The sequence below is a fragment of the Tursiops truncatus genome, chromosome 7, assembly GCF_011762595.2.
Source record: "Tursiops truncatus isolate mTurTru1 chromosome 7, mTurTru1.mat.Y, whole genome shotgun sequence".
Taxonomy (NCBI): domain Eukaryota; kingdom Metazoa; phylum Chordata; class Mammalia; order Artiodactyla; family Delphinidae; genus Tursiops; species Tursiops truncatus.
Genome location: NC_047040.1, coordinates 96,253,412 through 96,277,023, shown reverse-complemented (window position 1 = coordinate 96,277,023; position 23,612 = coordinate 96,253,412). Strand labels below are relative to the sequence as shown.

The 23,612-nt window shown below is 43.7% G+C and overlaps 1 protein-coding gene across 6 annotated transcripts in view; it reads right to left on the bottom strand.

Moving 5' to 3' along the window:
• Positions 1-23,612, bottom strand: part of NCKAP5 (NCK associated protein 5) — a 1,063,199-nt gene that overhangs the window by 960,482 nt on the left and 79,105 nt on the right. For 3 of the 6 annotated variants that reach the window (XM_033860246.2, XM_073807770.1, XM_033860248.2), the window contains exon 1: positions 8,157-8,395. The exons of 2 other annotated variants lie outside the window; for them this stretch is intronic. The gene's annotated coding sequence lies outside the window, so the exon portion shown is untranslated. Of the gene's footprint in view, positions 1-8,156; positions 8,396-23,612 lie in introns of those variants that run through there. One more of the 6 variants, XM_033860245.2, reaches the window with a different exon arrangement.

Here is a 23,612-nt window from a genome sequence, read left to right as displayed (position 1 = left end):
CCTCACAATGATAAGGAGGTAATATAATCTAACTATCTGGGTCAAAGTCTTACTATGCAATTTGGAACAAATTAACCTCTCGGTACCTTGGTTTTGTCATCTATGAAATAGAATTGATAGGAATATTTATCTCAGAGGGCTATTTTGAGGATTAAATGAGACAATATAAATGGAAAGCATGACAGGGCCAGACACATTGCAAGCACTTAATATATATCAGGTGAAATCATTGTTGATATTACTACATTTTATGGATGAGGAAACCAAGCTCAAGGAAATTAAATAACTCTCCCAAAGTTGATGGAGATCGGAACAGAGGCTGGAACCCAGATCTATCTAAGGGGTAAATGTCACATGTGCACGAGCTGTGGCTATTTGCTTTCTGTTACTCTATCTGTATTAACTGACTCCAAAAATCCTGGTCTTGGCTTCCCTGGTGGCGCAGTGGTTGAGAGTCCGTCTGCCGATGCAGGGGACACGGGTTCGTGCCCCGGTCTGGGAAGATCCCACACGCCGCGGAGCGGCTGGGCCTGTGAGCCGTGGCCGCTGAGCCTGAGCGTCCGGAGCCTGTGCTCCACAATGGGAGAGGCCACAGCAGTGAGAGGCCCACATACTGCAAAAAAAAAAAAAAAAAATCCTGGTCTTTCTGGTGTATAATGCAGTCTCTCAGGGAAAGGGTATCCAGAAAATTACCAGCTCAAGCTGGGAAACATAAAGGGGCACATTACTCAATGCAAGACATCTTCCTCTTCCCATTCCCTTGCCCTCATCAACGAGGGAAGAAAATAAATCCTGTCCATCCTCTTCTTCATTTACTCTCACACCCTCACACCTATAGAGCCCCCACTGACAAATGCCATGAGTATTGATACCTACACGACTGGAACTAAACAGGCACCCCCTCAATCATTAAAAGTTCGGTAAAACGAAATGTCTTGCCTTTGTTCCCTGTGTCCACAGGAATGTCGAATGCCATGAGATTTGAATGTCATCAGTTGAGTTGTAAAAAGGAATGTTTTCAGAAGTGTAAGAATGGAGAGGAGAAAGCACTAAAGTCTGAACATTTGCTTATATCTGTCCATTCACCAAATATTTGTTGTTCACCTACCACTGACCAGCCACTGATCTAGGTGCTCAGGCTACAATATTAAACAAGATAGACACAGATACTGCCCCTATGCAACTAAAGCCTAGACAGGGAGACGTTCTGAATCCAATAATTGACCATATATTTAATTACACTAGTGATACGTGCTATGCAAAGCAAGTACCTGAAGCTATCCGAGTCTATAACAAGTAAGGAAAGGTCTCCTGAGGAAGGAACATTCGGGCTGAGCAGGAATTGTCCCAGTGAGGTTGCAGGGGGAGGGGGAGCCTTCCTAAGGAGAGATTTTGGTGAGTAGGAGAAGCTGAAAACAGGTCAGTGAGTAGGAAGAGAAGAGCTCTGTGCTAACCCACCAAATGACTCTAGAAAAGTCAGCTCAAGTCCCCACAACTCTTTCCTTCACGGCAACATAGCATGACGGAGCACTTAATAATGCTCTCCAGCTCTCACGATTCCTCTAGATTCTCGTTTCCTGTGTCTGAATCGAGGGTATACCACAGAGTGAGATTCTGGTCCAGGTGCAGGGAATAGAAAACCCATTTCGTTGAGAGTGGGGCTCACTCAAATGTAGGAAACAAGTATAAACTGTCCCTAGGATAGGGGAACTATCATGTTTTTCCTCCATATTCAACAGCCAATATTAATTTCCCCAAAAGGCTCAGAGTCCAGGGCTCCAACTCCAAAAGAAAGGTCATGTACAGATTTTATGACTTGGCATCCGAAGTCCTGGTTTGCTGGATGGGCTGAATTCTCCAATTTTCCCTAACAATGAAAATAAAAAGTTAAGACTTCTAATTTCTCCAGATTTAAAAGAATACAATGCACTTTAAAAAGATTACTTTGGTAGTTTTACTGCTATTAATCAGGTATCCTAAAAACAATGGCTTCTTTCACAAGGTACCTATTGCCATTGGTCTGTATGTGAAATTTTATTCAGTTTAATAAGGCCCTCTACTGGCAATCTCCAAAAACACAATCTCTTTCAAATTATTTTCTAGTAAACTCTTTTAACTACTCCCAATAATAAAGTATCTCACATTCCTGATCATGCAAATCTGGGCTGAAAAAATGAGAAGAAAATGAGAAAGGGAAGAAATTCTCTTCAAGTGTCATTTCAAGTGGGCCATTCATTTACCTATTCATAAAATAACATTACATGAAGCATCATTTGCTCTCCTCTAATGAAGCTATTCTAGATGTTAAAGGTACTCAGAAACAAAGACTATTTCTTACACTAAAATCTATGGAGTATTCATGGAACCATAACACTAAACTATGAATGTTATTTACAAACTACAATAAAAACAGATCGTTTCTGTCCATTTACCTACAGATGAGTAATTGACTATAATTAGAATAAAAGAAATGTTGAAGACAGGGCTTTTAAATTGCTTCTGATATCTCACAATTAATAATTAACTTCTCCTACATGACAACCGACCAAACAAAAACACAAAAAACAGTATACTGTGACTTAAGAATTTATCCATATAAGAAGAATGTTTGAAAAGTAAGTTATCTTTGACACATTTGTCAAATGGCTGTTGGAAAATTTAACTATAGATTCCTAGAAAACCAAGTCAGTGTTCGAAATGAGGCAATTAATAACTTTAGGGGGAAAAAAAATATATATATATATATATATATTTTTTTTTTTTTTTTGGCGGTACACGGGCCTCTCACTGTGTGGCCTCTCCCGTTGCGGAGCACAGGCTCCGGACGCGCAGGCTCAGCGGCCATGGCTCACGGGCCCAGCCGCTCGGTGTCACGTGGGATCTTCCCAGACCAGGGCACAAACCCGTGGTCCCCTGCATCGGCAGGCGGACTCTCAACCACTGCGCCACCAGGGAAGCCCAGGAAAAATATTTTTAAGAGAAAGGAAATACAAGAATAAATTATTTGACTCAACAGTGAATGTTATTTACAATCATGATAAAAATAAGCACTGAATAGACATTTAATCAAAATTGTGATATAATTCCATTGGAGAACAGGAAGAGTGTAGGAGGTGTAAGAAATATATATTGTAATCTATAATAATACAAGGTAAATACTTTGACATTATAACTAGATATAAAAAACATTATTTAAAAATAGTACAGAAAAAGCAGCTAAAAGACTGTCAGATATGTATATCTTCATATATACATGCACTGTTTATATATGTGTAAGCATTTTAGAACTACCAATTAATATGTCAAGTGACATATGTAAATATATGATATATAGTTTTTATTTATAGAGACATTTTAGTGCTATTTGGTTTTCTAAATTATGAGCATGTATTACTTTGATTTGTTTCTAAAAACAGACCCTCACTGGCAATGGGATCCACTTAGGACGTATCTTTTGGATTGGCCTGGATCAGTGTTCTGTTTCCAGATTCAATTTGTCAAATGAAGCAAGGTTCCTTCATGGAACAGTTTGTCAGACACACATCTTGACAGTCACACTTGTTCCCACGTTTCAGAACTAACAGCTCGTCTTTCAACATCACAATATGTATATGCCATATCATTATCCAAGCTTATGCTCCAGTGGGTTTGGGTTTGGGACTTTCTTCTTGAACTCAGCCCATCGGGTTCTTATAGAGCATCCAAATTCTACTCAAAGGAATCACTAATCCAGAAAGTTTATTTCTAAGAGGAGAGATCTGGTTTCTTGCCCTGAAAATACCACATTAATTTATGTAACTACTGGGAAGTACCTTGTGTAATTGAGGCTTCCAAAAGGACACGACACACTTCATTAGACAAGTATGTAGTGTGGGCACAGTAAATGTTGTGGGTAATGTTCTATGTATCCAAGAGATTTATTATTTCATCTATAAAGAAAGCACAATTGGGAATCTAAAATTCCAAAGGCATTAAACTTTGTAGAATTAGAGAAGTCGAGAAAAATAAGGCTATAAGGTATCTTGTGTTTAACTGGTTCTATGACTTGCCAGTGTTCAACGTCAACCATTCTGGCTGTTTAAACCCACTATCACAAAATACTACCACTTCCCTTGGTAAACTTTTCCAGAAACCAACCAAATGGCCACCATTACTTCCAATTTTTTTTTTTAATCTAAATCCCCTGAATTATACTCTTGACCAAACTGAACTCAGCCTACCCACGCATACACCGAGAGTGCAAATAATTTTGATGTTGAGCCATAAACTCGGCCCAACCTGCAAGGGGATTCTTGTCCGAGACTCAGAGAAAAACAAAACTACCAAAGGGCTGGGCATGGGCTTTGACCCTTCTGCAAGACTAGAAAATGTGAACCACCACTTCAGTCGGCTGGTACCTTGAAGTGTTTATCTGATTTGCTGCTCTCCAGTACCATCAGTCCAGGGGAAGACAAGAAAAATCAAAGTTCCACCATAAGAAAAGCTCATGAGAAAGACTGCCTTCCACGTGTCCAGAGAGCCGTACAATGAAAGGTTAAGAGTATGGGCTCAGGGTTCAAATCCTGTCTCTGCCTCTTTTACTGTCCATGTGACCTTTGCACATTACCTCACCTTTCTGAACCTCAGTATCCTTGCCTGGAAAATGAGTATAATGATCATGAGACAGCACCTGTGAAGTGTTTAGAAATGTGCCTGGTATACAGGCATCACTCAGTAGTGATTATGGGGAAGACAATTTAAATCTTCTCTTAGAGTACCCATCAAGCACACATTCATACATTTTTTTTCCCATCATTTGTTTGTTGGCAATTCACTCTGTGCCAGGTGCCTAGCTAGGCATGAGATTACAAATTTGGCAAAAGGGTCTGGGGGATAAATTGGATGGATAGGGAGGTGCCACAGGCAAGAGTGTAAAGATATTGAGGTGCTAAAGAACATACAAACCCAGCATGTTTAGGTAACAGAAAGCAGCTCCTAGTAGCTAAGACAGGAATTCCCACCCGAATCATCTGAGGAACTTTTTAACTATTCCTGTGTCTGAATCACACCTCGGAAATGCCCATTCATTAGGTCTGGGGTAGGACATGGGCACTGGTAAGGCGATAGCGATGATAACAGCTAATACTCATCAGTACTTAAATCTCTGCCTGTTTTAGCTATATTGATGTATAGCTAAGTGTTTAGCTAAGGGTTTTAGCTATATTAATGTATTTAATTCTCCCCATACTCCCACAAGGTAGGCACTCTTACTAGCCACATTTTAAAGATGAAAAGCTGAAACAGAAAAGTCAAGTGAATTAACCAAGATCATAAAGCCGGCCAGGGATGAAAGCAGGACTTGAGCCTGGGCAGTCTGGTTCCAGAACCCAAGTCCTCAATCGCTCCACCATGCTGCCCCTCAAGCCTTGATGGAAGATATAGATGGACTGTCATGCTAGGAACCTCCAGGGCAGACACATAGTACATGCGAGGGAGTGGCGAGAAATGAGGCATGGGAGGTTGGCGGCGTCACATCAGGAATAGCCCTTGTTTGCATACCGGGGAGTCTGGCGCTGAGAGCTTTCAACCAGAGTGAAGAAGAATTTCAAGCCACTCAGCACATTTACATGATGTTTTTGCCAGCCACGTGCAGAGGCATGGGTGTTTGATGCAGGAAAGGGGATACTTAAGCAATTCACTCCTTTACTTACTTGCTATTACACGTTGAACTACCATACTACTATACTCTGTACTAGGTGCCGTGGATATAGGAAGTATTGAAATATAGCCCTGGCTTTTGATGGAAAGAGGTTCTTAACTAGGTAGCATAGAGCTTCAGATCCCACAGCAAAAATCAGCACAGGATACCATGAGGCTCCAAAGAAGAAAATCATCACTTCAACTTGAAGAATCCACAGAGGCATCCCATAGGCAGGGGTGTCAGGGGCAAGGAAGGCTCCAGGGAGAAAGAGGAATGAAGGGTGTTAGTGGAATCTAGTTGAATGTTAGCACTGGAGGTCCAGGCTGCAGTGAGATAATGAGGGTGAGGGGTAAGAATCCATGAGAAAGTAACGTTTCCACAGGCAAGAGGAGCCCCAAAGAAGGGGAAGACAAGTAACGTGTGGTCAATAAAAGAAGTCTGAGACTTGGAAGTAAAGCAGAAACAGAAAATGTCAGAACTGGGAACCACCTTCGGTCTCTCAACCTGCACCTGATGCAAAGTACCTTCCGTACTATTCCACTGCCTGAAATGCCCGGCTTGCCTTTAGGTCATCAACTGTCAAATAATCACAGACTGCTCTTTGGTTCTCTAGCCAAAATAATGAGGAACAGAGTTGTTAAGAAACATACCCAGAGCCAAAGACAAAACAGGAATGTTCTCTCTTTACCAGACCACCTTCATCTACACCTTCACACAGTCCAGCTCCTGCAAGAAGGCTAGGAACCACACGTGGGTCCTATTTCTTCTACAACCTGGAAGAACTGAAATGTGAAATGCATGCCGGGACAAGCACGGGAGGCTGAGTTTCTAGTTGGAGCTCTGCCACGGTCTTGCTGGGTGACTTTGGACCAATCATTTCCCCTCCTCATGCCTCAGGTTTTCTTCTGCAAAAGATAAGCTTTGAATAATGGTTTGGAAACTGTTTTAGTAGCACGTCCCTTTCTTTAAGTAAAAATTCACCTAAAGCATTGAGCTTTAATACATAAAACATATCCAGTGCTAACTAGTATATATAGGATGGATAAACAAGTTCCTACTGTATAGCACAGGGAACTGTATTCAATATCCTGTGATAAACCATAATGGAAAGGAATATATATATATGTATAACTGAGTCACTTTGCTGTACAGCAGAAATTAATACAACACTGTAAATCAACTATACTTCAATAAAATTTTTTTAAAAATCATATGCAAGAGAGTGTGCTCTGATGGAAAAATCTGGAGTTGACAAACACGCAGAAGGAGGCTGCCCACCTTAGAACTCCATGGAAAACAGTCGAATATTTTAGGAGTTTTCAGGCAGTGGCTTCTTACAATTCTCTGAGACCAGAGAAAAAGGGAAAGGCGGGGAAGGCTGTCCCTGCTCTTGTGGGCTGCTGACAGAGCCGCTGAATGGAGGAACAGCTGGGTCTCCTGTACGGAGTCACGGGGCTCACGTGCAGGACGTAACAGACTAACAGCCGCTTGTCAATCCGTGCAGCAGGGCTGTCAGGACTGGAGGGCAGGCATCAGCCAGGTTGCGCTACTAATTACAAGGGGCTGAATTCACTGCAGGCACTCAGGTGCAAACCCAGCAGCGAGAAGCATGCAGCAGAAAGACAAATCCACGTGGCTCTGACGCAGAACTTCCAGGTGGCCCAGGGCAACCGTGATGAGAGGGGGCCCGGGTTCAGGCTGGCGGCACACAGATCCCACCCTTCCCACTCCCCGAAGAATATTTGGAGAGTTTGAAAGAGTTGGGAGGAAAGTGAAAGCGAGGTTGTGGATCTCACGTCCCCACCGAGCTGAGCGTCAAAGTTGAACTTTTTCAGCAGTACCTGCGTTCAGGTTCCCAGAAAACAAGTCAGAACAGCAAACATTTCTCCAGGTACTTAAAGGGAAGAAATCCAGATAGAAACGGTTTCCATTCCAAAACATTTGTCTATACTTTCGAACTCCCTGAGAATGAATGAGCTTATGAGTGTGCGTGCGTTTGGGAGGAGGGTGTAGGCAAGAAGGGAAGGAGACATTGAACGACACGCACATATTAGAAATCTATAAACCACAGGAACGATGAGAGATGAAAATCAAGAGTGGGTTTTCCCTTCTAGCACACTGGTTGATTAAAAATTAGTCTTTACAGTTTTCTATTAAAATTCCTAGGTCAACCTAATAGTTTCTGTATGGTTGGTGGCTTTTTATTTAAAAAAATAAAGAAAAGAAAATTGCCAACCTCCCTGCAGAGGCAAATTAAGATCAGGAATCCAGTACCCTGTTATCTATGTGCTGAGTCCTCTGCACCTACCCCTTCAACCTCAGCGCACTGTAATTACTACTTGAAACAAATGCATACTTGTGGCAGTGACAGAGCCCGGAGAAATACGTACACATCACCATCTCACTTTAAAAGCAAAGCAAGCTGTATAAATACGAAAAACTGTTACAAGAGTTTTTAAAATTCCAACAGTCTTACTTGTCAGCTCTGCAGTCAACACATCTCACAGTCCTGGAGACAAACACAGGAACTGCAACAACTCTCTCCAGCTAAACATTTCCTCCCGGGTTGATCCTCTGTTTATTTGTGAAGCATGAAAAGGCCGGGCTCACAGAACACGCGCAGTTTCTCTGAACAGCCGAAGCGGCAGCAAAAGTTCCTGCCGCGAATTCAGAGCAAGTTTGCGGAGACCCGCTGCTCCCAGGGCTGCGGCTCCGTGGTTGCTCGGAGCTTGTAAATATAAGCTCCGTGGCCAAAGTCCCACATGACATCACCGGCAGCTGCTTATTGTTGAGTCTTTATTAACTGACTGTCAAAAAGAAAGGAGGGGGTGGGGAGGAAAAGTATCTTTTCTGCAGCAAAAACCGGGCATCTCCGAGTGGATTCCAGTGATGCAAGCGTAAATAATCCCATTGATTCAAATTTTCAAGAGCCTGGTTTCCCTCAGGACAGATCGTTTCTCCTGAAAAAGGCAGAGAATCGCCTCCACCGATTGACGCTGGCTAAACTGAAGCCATGGAAGAGCCAGCGGGCTCCTAACAAGTTGTTACCCACCTGTTTCCAGTCTGCTTCAGAGTCTGACGATTCATGAATAAATGAATTATTAGTTACGTCTTACATCGCCTAACAACTTTTATGTGATATATATATATATATACCTGGCTGACTTTTTTTTTCTAGATGGCTTGTCCTGAGTTGCAACGCTTTTTAGGTACACTAAAAAGTTTTTCAACTTGGGATAGGGGCTCCCTGAAATGTAGCCAAAATTGTGTGTGTGTAAATCGGAGGGTTCTTTTCTGAGAAGAGCTCTGAAAGGCTTCTTCAGATTCTTAATGACCTTCCTACACCACTCCCATCATGCCAAAAAAATCAATCAATAAATAAGCTTTGCCAAGTATCTCTAATCATCTCAAGTACTGTAAGCCACGCTCACTTCCAACTAGCAAGATAAAAATGTGCCCTTTCCCTGCTGTTTTCCACGCTCTCAAGGAATCTCCCTTCTTCTCTGAGCTGGTTCTTACTCATGGTTTTTACAGTTTTCTCCCCATGCACACCTCCCCGCCACCTGAGAAATCCACAAATCCTACACCACATCCCTGCCATGAAGTCTGGACACCCTAGCCCACTGCTTTCCTTCCTTCCTCTGAACTGCTATAATGATGCTGACTATATTTATTTGCTGCTTTTTATATACTGACTTGTATTTTTAGCTTGTTTTTTAGCCATCTGTGTTTCTGTCTCCTCGAGTCACTTTGAAAGGTCTCTGAGGGCAGCCATTGTGTTGTGTTATTTGTTTATACACAAACCTCCTGCCATAGTGAATCTTAAGCAGAAATGGGGGGAGAAGGACCTTGAGGGCTGAGGCAGGAACAGTTAGCAGAGTCCAGGGAATGGGGTGTATGTTTAGATAAGCACTCTCCCTGCCCTTGGAAAACAATGACCTCGCATCTCACTGGTCACCACATGAGTGGATGCTCTTTGGCACGTCCAAAAATTATTTTTTTCTAAGAGCAGTGATAGATTATTGATTTGGTGGGGTATCAAGGCCTTCAAATATTCCACTTTGATGTAGGAATCAGCTAAAGATAGTGCCTATCTCGTATGCCACTAATGGGTTTAAATCAACACAGTATTTATGGAAAGCAAATTAGAGGTACCTTAATTTTTTTTAAGTACAAACCCTTAGACCCAGCAATTCCACTTTTCCAGAGGGACCCTGCAGATATGCTCACGAAAGCGCCTAAGGATATAAGCTCAAGAATGTTCTTTGCAGCATTATTTGTAAACCAATAAAGTAGAGACAACTTAAATATACATCAATATGAGAAAAGGTAGGTATACAAATGATGGTACATGTATAGTATAAAAATCTTAGAAAAAATTGAGGTAACTGCATATACTGACATGGAAAGAAGTAGGCAGGAGCTTGTTGAATGAATAAAGCAAAGTGTAGCAAATGATAGGAAGAATTATTAGCACTGCTTATCCTTGGGGAGTTAGATAAGGGAACTTTCACTTTTTGTTTTTCTGTGTGGTTTGACATTGTTTTCAATGAGCATGTTCCACTTTTGTTATTAAAAAAATAATAAAAGTACAAGAGTGTATAATTTTCAAAATAAATCACAAGGAGAAACCTAGCTACTCCTTCGACAGATGTCTGACATATAGTAAATGCTCAGTAAATGTCTGTTGATTGGACGCAGATTTGTGGCATTTCTACTAGGATGCAGTAGTACGTGGAGATGGACTGGGGTAACAAGGAAGGAGAACCAGGCACCAGATTTTTATTCCTGATGGAACGACCGACATTCTTTCCCTTACATTTAAGGACTAATTTGAAAACCTCTTGGACTCTGTCCACTGTAAGAAATGATTAAAGTTAAGTGCTCAGAACATAAAGTGCTGACCTTTCCTTGTGCAACTGCTGTTTGACAAATGGAGTTTTAATGTAAGACAAGCAAGAACCGCTTTGGTTCAGTTCACTGGTTGCCAGCAAGCTCTGGAGGGAGAGTCAGGAAACTGGTAAGGACACAGGTTTGCCCAGCATCTTGTCATGGCTGGTCGAACATTAAGGAATTCTTCAGGGTGAGGTTAGGAAAGTCTAGTCCACACAGAGTCTTCGGAGCTTTATTATGGAGGCACTCAGGGCTTTGAAATCAGTGGGCTAAAGTGATGGCACCAAACACAGCTCTGTCTCACTACATAGAGCCTCTAGGCCTCCATAGTGGAAACTCACTAACATAAGCCATATACTAGATATCAATACCACATTTTTCCTTAGGGAAAGAAAAAAAGTCCAAGGAAAAAATGACTGAAAATTTCCACCAAGGTAGATAGGTTTCTCAAAGCACTATTTCCATTACTCTAGAGAAAACATGTTGGACTCTTGTCTTACTTCCTAGTGAGAAGATATGTCTGTAATCATTTCATGAAAAATGAGGGACTTCCCTGGTGGCGCAGTGGTTAAGAATCCACCTGCCAATGCAGGGGACACGGGTTCAAGCCAAGGTCCGGGAAGATCCCACATGCCACGGAGCAACTAAGCCTGTGCGCCACAACTACTGAGCCCACGCACCGCATCTACTGAAGCCCGCGTGCTCTAGCGCCAGTGCTCTGCAACAAAAGAAGCCACCACAATGAGAAGTCTGCGCACCACAACGAAGAGTAGCCCCAGCTCGCCGCAACTAGAGAAAGCCTGCGTGCAGCAACGAAGACCCAACACAGCCAAAAATAATAAATAAATTAAAATAAATTAATTTCAAAAAAAGAAAAATGAAAGCACAGCCATATTTCTTACTTGTTTTTATGATCTATTTATCCACAGATCATAGGAACCTGAGGCCGGATTCTTCTATTTAAAAGCACATTTGGAGCCCCTTGGGTGTGATAGGGTCACACTTTTCCAGCTGAGAGGTAAAGGCAAGCATTTAACTTGACTTACAATTTGGTAAGGGGATGGGCGGGGTTTTCTTCCCCACCTGTACCAGGGGATCATTAATGCTGCTGCCAAAATCACCTCCACCTGCTGAGATGCTTGGCCCAGCTTCCCTTCCAGTGCCTTCTAGTGCTTCATTCAGGCAATTTTCCCTCTCCCCACGAGACTGCCGTCCTCAGGGGAGGACGGCCGGGCAGGTATAACAGGCATACGTGTGTCTGTTTACCTGTTCATTATTTTTAAAGTCTTAAGACGTATTCTTCATGTTTAAGTGTTTTCTGTCTTAAACTGGAAAATCTCTAAAGTCAGAGATAGTAATTAGATCTGCAAGATGTGAAACACAGCCAAGAGGTCCCTTGGAGGTTTTTACTGCTGACGGCTCCTACCAAGGCTGTCCTCAGATCGTTTCTACCTCCAGTGTCTAATTTCCCCTCTATCTCCCCCTCTCATCCTATTAAACACGTATAACTACTGCCATTTATCAAGCATTCATATGTGCCATTTGCTTTAAACACATCATCTAATTTACCTTTGAAATATCCCAATGAGTTAATACTATCACTACCACTCCCCTTTTACAACCAAGGAAACTGAGGCCCAGAGAGAGATGTTATTTAAGTGATGTGATTCTGATCACACAAATAATAAGCAGTCGAGCCACCATTTCAACTCTGCCTGACCTTCCAGCATCCCAAGGGAGGCCTAGATCCCTCTGAGGATTATAAATATTGAACAGAGAGTTGGGAAACCAATATGAATATGGGCAAACTGGAATTTAGAAACGTGTAGCCATCATTAAAGTACTCAGTTCTGATTCCTATACACAGACGGCAGTGACATTCAGACTTCAATCTTGAATGAGTGTGACTGCTGCTGCTCTCTGTAACCCAGCCTCTCTGCTTGGCCCTTAGAGGAGATAAGTGGTAGGCCTCAAAGACCATGAGACTCAGACTCACAGGGCTTAATCCCAGAGCATCACTGTGGAGTAAGCGCTCCATGCCCTTGGAGGTGCACAAGATCCAGGTGCAGGAAGGAGAAAATGTTGGAGGGCAGGCATTTAATCATGTTTACGGCCTGTTTCCCCTTTACACTGAGAACCTTCAGTAACTCCTGTTCCTTTGTTCAAGGAGGTAATGGTTCTACCAGGGCTTAAGACACAGCCTGTGGCCAGCGAGCCTGCCCTGTAAGAGTTAACATGATCAGAAATGGGAAGCAGAGGTGTTAGAAGGAACACTTCACACAGGAACGCTCCAGCATTTCCTAAACAAATCAGCATGGTTCTGAGAGTATGAGTCCCTGGGGTACCTGAAAATCTGCATGTTTAGAAAGTGACCCACATCATTCTCATGCAGATGGGCCTCAGACCGTATTTTTTTTTTTAATATCTTTATTGGAGTATAATTGCTTTACAATGGTGTGTTAGTTTCTGCTTTATAACAAAGTGAATCAGCTGTACATATACATATATCCTGTATTTTAAGAAACACTGTTTATACCAAGAGAAGTAAATATATGACTCTCTTATCTATGATCAGACATTGATAAAGGTCAGGTCCATTGTCCCTCGGAAATTCCTGGTGACCCTCATCTGCAATAGATCACGCCTGACACAACGTTGGGACACCAAGTGCAACTTGGAAAAGACACAGCAGGTGCCACACGGATGGTCCCAAACACGTAGTCGGATAAAGACATTTATAGGTTTTCCTTGCTGCCAATGTCACTGTAGTCCCCATACATAAAGCCAACAAAAACAAGAGTAAACCATAAAGTGTGAAGTCCAACGAAGTTCAGATTACTCCCATGATAGAGGCTTAGATGCATTTCATGATAGATAGATCGTATTTCCAGCCTAGAAATGCTTTCTTTTTTCCAAGGGGGGAGGGAGGGCAGCTTGCCGTATGCAGCCTATTTACTGGCTTGTTTACTCTTGAGACACCAGGGACCTTTGGGGGGCAGGGGGCTGATATGACAGATGCCCGTTGAAAGAGGAGGTGGAGGGAAGGGATAAAAAATTTGAGCATCTCTGACGATTAGCCTGGGACCTGCCCTGGAAATGTGGTGATATCCCCCTCATACATTTGCTTTCTCCACCAGCTTGGGCTCCAGGCCCAACCCCGGGAGGTACAGCGAGGGTTAATGCTCCCTAAGGCACTGGAGGCTTTTGATGAAAGGCCCCGAATAAGTGTAAAGTATCACCTCGAAGTTGGAGGATTTGGTTTCAGCTTCCTCATTGTGCTGTTGACAGTGCATACTGTGAGTTTGACGTTTTTAACTACTTTGCTGGCCCCAAATAAAAAGGGCTGGGCGAGAGGAGGTGGAAAAAGGGGAGAGGATGGGGGAGCCATAGTCCTGCCCTGACTTTGATTTTACACAAATCAACGTACAGCATTAAAATCTGGAATCGCAAGCCGGGTCCAACCATGCTGCTTCGAAGATTCATGTAAATTCAGTAAACCAGTAGATGCGTGTTGCGTTCCTTCTAACCTGAGGACAGAGAAGCCTCAAGGGACATAGCTGTCTGTAAACTGAGAGCATTTTGTGGCCCGTGGTGATTGTCTAAATAAAAAGGCCCTGAGTTCCATTTGCACCAGCTATGGAGACGCATTAAAATCAGCGAGAGCACTCAGGAAAGGAAGGGGACAGCCACTGGCTTTCCCAGGGTGGTGCCTGAGACCAGGATTATGGTGTGATGAGTGTCTTTAATAAAGCCTGCCCTGGATGGCACTGACAGTCAGCTCCCCAGGGTTCCCGAAACCCTGGGGCTCTGGCACACCCTAGCCCTGCCCCACCTCCTCTTACCAGCCCTTGCCAGCAGCCCAGGATCAGAGGCCTAGAGGAAAGGCTGGTAACACCGAGGATGCCCCAGGGTAGAGGCAGGGTGGGTCCACAGGGGACAGGGCTCAGGCTCAGAAACCTCTGTCTGCATTTACCCAAAAGGTCAGCAGAGCCCTGGGCCGGCCGGGGCACAGTCCAGAGGCCCCAGCGTTCCTCCTTTCATGCTGACAAAGCCTCTTAAGTTGAAAAGACAAAAGTGGGAACTGTGGTCAGGGGTCTGTTGGAGGGGCGGACTGGAGGAGGGGTGCGCCTTTTCTTCTTTCCTCTTTTTTTTTTTTTTTCCCTTTGGAAGTGAGCACACACACATACACACTCAGGAGTTCTTTTTTCTGGTCGCCTGATATTTTAGGCCCCAGAAACACCTTATTTTTGTGGCAAATATTCCTCAGAGGCCCCTTAGAAAGGCATTCATACAGATCAGTGAGAGAGACGGCCCTCTCTGCAGTGTGTCCCCAACAAACAGCCCTGGGAAGTCAACAGCAAGGGCAGAGATGGAGGGGCCAGGGCAGGGGAGAGCTGCAAGCTCAGGTGCAAAGAGCACCTGGAGAAACCCAGGGCCCATGCTGCAAGGGATGCAGCAGCCAGGCTGGGCCCCAGGCGGCTTGCCCAGGTCCAGGGCAGACACAGGAAAGCAACGGTCACCAGTGCAAGCAGGGGTGATGCAGATTTGGTCTCTCCCACCAATGTCCCCCCCGCAAAAGAAAGTGCCCCTTATTTCCTCACATTCCCAGGCAAAGCTCACTATGGTGTGGAGATATGGTCCTCTGTCCAGGAAACTATGGTATTAAAAGCCTCCATAGGGAATTCCCTGGCCGTCCAGTGGTTGGGACTCCCCGCTTTCACTGCCGAGGGCCTGGGTTCAATCCCCGGTCGGGGAACTAAGATCCCGCAAGCTGCATGGCACAGCGAGAAAAAAATTAAAATTAAATTAAAAAATTTTTATAAGCCTCCATAATTCTCCTGAGGAGTCAGAAAGCCTAAGGGACCCAACTCTGGGCTATAAGACCTTTGTAGATAATAAAGCCCCGCAGCTCTGTTGTCACTGCTGTTTTAAACATTATACCTTAAATTAATCCAGGGGAATTGCTTTAAAAGAGATTAAGCCTTTTCCAGGTACAATAACCTATTGTGAAACCTAAAACTCTGCTGGTGGGGAAATTATTTTAAAGCAGAGCCTTCCTATTAACAAAGAAGAATGGCCATTCAATATATTGGTTATCGTTTATTATTTTCACTAATTATAATAATGTAAGTACCATTGGTCAAAGTCACGAGATGCTATTGTTAGGTAGAAATCGCTTAAGGCTATGGCTAATACCTTCGGAATAAGTATAAAATTCCTGATAAATTCCTGACCTACTGTATAGCACAGAGAACTACACTCAATATCTTGTACTAACCTGTCATGGAAGAGAATCTGAAAAATAATATATATAATATATATATATACACGCACACACATATATATGTATATATATGTATATACACATATATGTATATACACATACATGTATGTATAACTGAATCGCTTTTTTGTATATTTGAAACTAACACAACATTGTAAATGAACTATACTTCAATAAATAAAAGATAAATTCCTTGTTTAGAGTGTAAGAGGCTTGGGAACGTTATTTCAGCAATAGGATACTTTTGAGATGAAATCTTGGGCAGATTTCGGCTACATACAGCAGTTCAGAGAATGGTATCCCTGGGAGAGGTCCTACAGCCCATCCTGCCAGCCCTCACCTCCTCCCACCTGCAGAAAAGAGCCGAGAGAAGACACGCATTTACAGGTGGGGCTGGATGAACTGAGCTAAATGACATTATGCTGTCTGCTTTATCCTGTATTGACCTCTGCCCTCTGAGCCCCTTGTCCCCATGCCTTCTGCACCGCCCAGTTTGGTACTTCAACATGCACGGCAAGGACTACTGTGTTCCCATTTGCTTTTTGTAGGCAACTCTTTCCTCGCAAGCACACTGCTGTCATCTTGACACAGAGACCCTATTCTACATGTCAGGAGTTCCCTCTGTGCCAGCCTGGTACTAGGCATGTACAAGCTGTTTGTTCCAGTTGGAGGAGGAGACAAAGTCACTGGAGACCTAAGAGTTAAGAGCAAGCAGGTAGATGTGATCCAACTTGGGATGCCAGGGACAGGCTTAAGTGGGTGGTGAGGTGGCCGGGGGGCGGGGCGGGGGGCAAGGGACAAGACCTCAGGTAAATAAATCTGACTTTCTTCTTTGTCATCTTCTTTTTTTCCTTCTTCAGCACCCTCTTCCAAGTCACATGTCAGATACAGATGAACATATCTGCCTGTTTCCCTAAGCTGCAATTAGCATCATTTAATGTTGAACAATATGTTGGGAGTCCAGAGAAAATAATATATGATTGTCTAACAAATGTCATATGAACTCAAGGGTTACAAGGAGGTATTAATCTTTGAGATCACTATCTTTTCACTATCTTGAATTTGCTCATTCATCCACTGAGTCATTCACCAAACATTATATGGAGCAGTTTATAGCGTACACAACGAATTCTCACTGAGCACCTCCTGAGTTCCAGGCTCTATGTATATTGTGGAATCTGAGTAGCTCTGAATACTCAGAGAATAGTCTTTGGGGGTCTACTGATTGGGAGATATAATGGAAAAATACATTGAAAAAGGTATCTCCACCCCTATTTTGGTTAAAAAAAAAAGTCAACCTATAGAGGCATTAGTCTAAGGGGGAGAGGTGGTAACTCTCTCATAACTGAGAGAGTATTATAACTCTCATAACTGAGATTATGTGTTAGAAAAGTAAAGGCAACCTGTCAATAAAGTACAGGGAAGTGAGCGTGATGCGCCAGCCTCTTGGCTACAAAGAGCAAGTTTTTAGTGGGGAGCCCAGTTCTTCACTGGAAATGTAATTGTTGACTGAGTGTGAACTATGGTTTGTATGAGGTCAGAAAGTCCAAAGGTCACAGTGAGTGAAACGTATCAGCTTGTCAGCCTTTCCTGGAACACATTCCATATTTTGGAAACAAGGTAAGCAGATGTCGCTCTCATTGCAATATAGAGACAAGATCAGTTCCCACCAAACCCTTTGGGTCTTGGACTTGGAGGAAGGAACCCCTAGAAATGCACTCCTGAAGCAGGTAAACCCACCCTCACCCACCCGACTCCCCAGTCCCAAACTTCCAAACCAGCCCTACAGCATGTCCAGTCCTAGGAGAGACTCACTCACTCTGGGAGGGGGGAGGGGTAGATAGGCCAGAGAGTAGAATTGGGCTTCTCAATAACTTTGAAACACTTATCACCCCTCTGGTGAGTGAGTAGGAAGGAAGGAAGGAAGGAAAGAATATTCCAGAATCCACGAGGTCAGGACACACGCAGAGAGAGGATGGTTCCATTATACACGTGGGCACAGGAACACCCTGATCTGGACCAAAGACACTGGCTCACGACGTGGCCTGACCTCTCTGACACTGTAAGTATTTGGGTGCATTATGACACTTGGCTCTGGTATGCATCCTAGATTTATCGCCTCTTTTACTCTTCGTTCCCTGTCCTTAGCAGTTCGTTCCAAATCATTTTCTCTTTCAGTTCATCGCCCTCATGTTCAGTTTCCAATTGACCTATATTTATTAGTTGCCAAGTACATGTGAGGCGCTGCAGGAACCATCAATAATGCCTCTGTTCCCTGTCACTCTAAACAGAAAAATATCTGCCCATGGTTTCCCAACCCTCTGTTCTTCCATTATTCCATGGCTTCAGTTGTAACCCCGTGAGGTGGTTTGGAAAAGACTTGATATCAACCCACGTAGGACCCAAGTTTTGTACTAAAAGGCAAGCATCCTGGGAAACCCCTCAGTCCGGGCTGATGAAGAGGATTGATCAGGAACTTCCCTGGTGGTCCAGCAGTGAAGGCTCTGCGCTCCTAATGCAGGGGGCCCGGGTTCGATCCCTGGTCAGGGAACTAGATCCCGCAACTAAGAGCCTGCATGCCGCAACTAAAAAAAAGAGCCCGCCTGCCGCAACTAAAGATCCCGCACAGTGCAAAGAAGATCCCGTGGGCCGCAACTAAGACCCAGTGCAAATAAATAAATAAATATTAAAATTTAAAAAAAGAGGGTTGATCACTCTAAACCCACCACAGTTTCTATTAGCAACTTCCCAAAGCCTCAAAAAAAAAAAATGCAAGTGGAAATGGTATATTTCTATAGAGGTTCCTCAACACCCCCAGATTGCTGTCAGTCCCTCCCATACGAAGATTCCGCTCGGCTTCCTCTCTTCCCTGTTGAGACCCGCTTCCTATAAAAACATAAACCTCTGTTCCATTCTGTGTATCCATCTTCCCAGCCATCCTTCCTTCCTTCAGCATTATCCCTTACCCTTGGGCGACCTCCTTTTCTTCCCCGACCCATCTCAGTAAAAGGCATTTGGCCAAGTTGTGAAGTCTTTACAAAGAGATGTTGTAGTACGCCTTCCTGGGAAGGCTGCAGCCTTTAGTGGGGAATTGAACCTGTGGACTCACACCGCCAGATCCCTCCACAAGCGGCAGAGATCCCCCAGCTGCCAGCGCCTCAGGATTTGCCTCGCCCAAGGGCCCATCCTTCCCAAAGTGAGCTTATCCATGTAGGAATATAAAGGCCAGGATATTCTGAGTTGACTTGGGTCATGCCAAGGGCCATATGCATTCCCCAGCTGCCTGTAGGCTTAGCTGGGGCTTTGCCAGGCCTGAATCACACGGTTTGCCTTCTCCTTGTGTCCAATCCAAATTCCTCCCTGCCCTTCTGCAGGTGTCTATATCCAGTCAACATCCCACAATAGCCTAACCCAATCAATATAAGACTCAGTTTCTGCTTCCAGAGAACCCAACCTGTGTCATAGCCTCCAACCTTGAGAACTTTAGGTAAAAACGGGGAAAGTACGGTTTCTCCAGAATAATCAAAATCCGTTTTCTTAGATAACCAGGACGCTGAATCAGGGTGAGAAATTGTAATCTGAAAAACCACAGCACAGGCTGCAGTGTGGAAGCAACCGAAGAGATAATCTGAAAGAAACACACACTGAAAGCAGAACAGCAGCTTTAATAATTAAATAAGGGGCTTCCCTGGTGGCGCAGCGGTTGAGAATCTGCCTGCCGATGCAGGGGACACGGGTTTGAGCCCTGGTCTGGGAAGATCCCACATGCCGCAGAGCAACTGGGCCCATGAGCCACAACTACTGAGCCTGCGCGTCTGGAGCCTGTGCTCCGCAACAAGAGAGGCCGCGATAGTGAGAGGCCCGCGCACCGCGATGAAGAGTGGCCCCCGCTCGCCGCAACTGGAGAAAGCCCTCGCACAGAAACGAAGACCCAACGCAGCCAAAAATAAATACATAAATAAATAAAAATATATTTAAAAAATAATTAAATAAGATGCGTAAGGTCAAATAATCGCAGCAGGAACTATGATGACCATAAATGCATATATAGCACTTAGTGTGTGCCAAATGCCGTTCCCAGCACTTTAAGTGTCTTAGCTCAGTTAAGTCTCACTACAGTCGCGTGACTTAGGTCCCTCCATTATCCTCTTTTTACAGTGAAGAAACTGAGGCACACTTGGGTGGAGTAACTGCTCAAGGCTGCGCAGCCAATGTGTAGGCAGAGCTAGGATTTTTAACTAAACAGCTGGACCTAAAGCCTCCACCAAACTGTCACTCTACGTGATGTGAATGTAGTATGTGTACTCCATGTATTTATAAAGAAACTAGAGAAGAGGGTGAACGGTAGTGAGAGACCAGGAAGGGAGGAACCTGAAGACACACAGGACTCAAAGGGACAGGTCAGATGGGACGTGAGAACAGCACACCACAGCAGAGACCTTGATTCTTTAGCAGGATTCTGGCCTCGCTTCCATCCTTCCTTTATAGGACAGGAGGCCAGTTCAGGGTTGAACAGCCTAGGTCCACATGTAAAAGCAGATAAGTGAATGTACCTGGAGAGAGAAAAGGATTGGAATGCAGGAAAAAAGACAGATCTTGACAGAAATAGGAAGTAAACATGACTCAGTGGAAGGGAAACAAGTGATAAGATTAATGTCCTCATCCCATGGCAATAAACATTGCCCTCCAGCATCAACAGACTACATAAATATTTTGATGGCCCTCCTCTCTCCCTAGATAAGGAAATCCTCTGTGTTAAACTGAGATACACCCGGGCCCAAATTCAAACCTCCATGTCAATGTCCCTGGGGTATCACATGTGTACCTTTCTCTCTCCATTTTTATTTCACCGTGAAAATGCAATTGCTTTAATTCCCAGCAAATAGGATAGATAAAGAACACACCATCAGTATTTTGGGCTTCTGTACACGTCGACACAAAAAACAGAGATGAAATGGTTTTCTTTTCCTTTTATCCAACTGGGATGCTGCAGAGAAGCTAGAAAAACCGACAAGCCAACACATCAATCCAAGGGTACAGGGGCCAACCATGATTCCTTCACTGATACTCAAGAAGCCCAAGTCTCCTGGTTTCCCTTGTGAATTGTTTGCTTGCCCATGAGTTACTGCTGAACTGGGAGAACCCAGGTCACTGCTGCTTCTTGGAGATGAATTTTTAAACCACATCCTACCTTCTGCTTCTTGGTAGGAGAAAATAAAAAAAGTTGAAGATAAATAAATTTTTTTAAAATTCTACATTGCCAATTCCTCATATTCCAAGTCTTTAGTCAAAGAGGATCTAAATGCCTGTGCCTCTGTTTCTCTGAGCTCTGTATTATTCAGATGGATGTGGAAATTGAACCCCAGGCTAGAGGCACAGAAGGGAAAACAGCTATTTTCTCTTTTACCGTGGAAACCCTGTGCACCACAGGGTACTAAGGAGAAATGAACAGCTTTAATAACTGGGGGGGAGGGGGTGGCTGCCTCTACCTTAGCCAGCGTAATGCAGTTACGGTGCAGCATAAATCACCGTGTCTCATGCAGACTGTCTCTTGAAGGCTCAGGAAAGCCTCTTACTCACTTAGAACAAATTAGCATGGTTTATTTCCAAGACAGATTCAGCGTTTCCCCACAAGCTTTAATCACCTCTCGGTACCTTACAACATTCAGTGTGCACACCCTCAGAGTTAAGGGAACATTGTGGATGGCCTTCTCTTTTGCATGTGACGCTTCCATCCTGAATACACAATAATACCATTAAAAATAATAATAATGCTCATTAATTTTTAAGACCATGTCTCAGGCATTTGTGCAAATATACAAATGCATGACACACCCAGAATGTGTAATCATTATAAAGTCTCTCTCTCTCTCTCTCTCACACACACACACACACACACACACACACACACACACACACAGTTTTAGAAAGTAGTTCCAAGCTCAATAGCTATTTGCAATCAGTTATTAAAAAGCTCAACTGACATCCTGTTTCTTCCCTTTTCTTCCAATCTCCTTTCTCTTTCCCTTCTTCTTGCCCATCCTTCTAATATGATTTAAGTCAAGAAGAATGTAATCATATCTAAATTAGGCCCTAGCACTCACTCTTTTTCAGAACTCTGTTTCACACGGAATGACCTCATCACAAGTTAATCCTCCATTGCTGCTACAATAAATCTCTATTGAATGAGGACATTTGTTTCCCTCCCTTCAATAGGAGTTTAAAATTTTTAAAACGTAAACTTGGGAAGGAAATGTCTCAGATGCATCTGGGTTCCTGGAGAATAGCATCAGAATGCCGCATGCTTTGTAAGACATGGCTGGAGGTGGTTATCTAATAAGACGCCTGCACCTCTTTCCTTTCCTCATCCGCCTCCTGTTGCGGGGATTCTTCCTTTCCTACAGAGAATGCGTCTTTCTCTTTGGAACACACTGGCTAACTCGGGCCCCTCTGTTCTGCTTGGTGGAATCTCATTGGCTGTCTCGAGGCCCAGGTGTCAGTTTGGGAATGCGTCCTCCTAGGGCAGGCATCTGGCCCTGGGTCCTTGGCAAACCAACTGTGACAGGTTCCTCCGACAGCTGCAGTGACAGGCTGTGCTTCCAGGTGATTACATAATCCTGCTTTCTGGCCTGCTCATGTGTTTGGATTGGAGCCATTTCCCTGGAACAGCGATGAACCAAACAGGGCTGTCTGCTCAGTGACCACAGCTCTGTGTCTATGGGCTGAGGTCCCCTCTGAAATTATGAAATGTCTCCTTATCTTTCCCAGGCCACTCAGACCCAGAGTTCTCACAGATATGCCCTTGGAAACAGGAGATCCTCCATTTGCCTGAAATGAGGCTGGAATTTCACTTTTCATTGTAAATCATTGTTAAATTGGATAGCTCTGCTTTGAAAAGCAGCAGCTGATTCTAATACTGGCTAGACTATATTCCTTTTTTGCGATATTGGGCATGCCCATGCAATACACATTCGACTACATGTGTACACCAGATGAAGATACGGATCAAGGAGAGGTATACTTACTGTATTTACATTTTCCAAAGACACAACACCATGTCCTGAAGAAATAATTAAAAGACTGCTTTTTAGTGAAGCTTAATGGTGCTGGTATGCAAACGCCAGTGGCCTCCCACTGAAAAAACACAAATCCACAGCAGGTGGTCGTTTAATTTAATGATAGCTAAACTGCTGCAAGGGGATACTACAGACAGTGCTTTTTAAAGTGTGGTCCCTGGACCGCAGCATCATTGTCACCTGGAAGCCTATTGGAAATGCAAATTCTCAGGCCCAAACGTACCTACTGAATCAGAAACTCTGTGAGTGGGACTCAACAATGGTTCAACAAGCCTCCACCCCCCAAATCTGTTAATTTGGGATTAACGGATATATACTACTGTATATAAAAGAGATAAACAACAAGGACCTACTGTATAGCACAGGGAACTATATTCAATATCTTGTAATAACCTATAATGGAAAAGAATCTGAAAAAGAAAAAATATATATATAACTGAATCCCTTTGCTGTACACCTGAATCATTGTAAATCAATTATACTTCAATAAAAAATAATAATTAAAAAAAAAGGCCCCCACCCCAGGTGATTCTGACACAAGAAAAGTTTGAGAACATTCTAGGTGAAGCTGGGGCTTGATGTGGTCTAACTGAGGGAGTGTGAGTGTTGCTCCAGAGATTTACACGTGCTCTCCGAATAATCACTCCATCATGATCCACTCCTACTTCAGCTACATCTA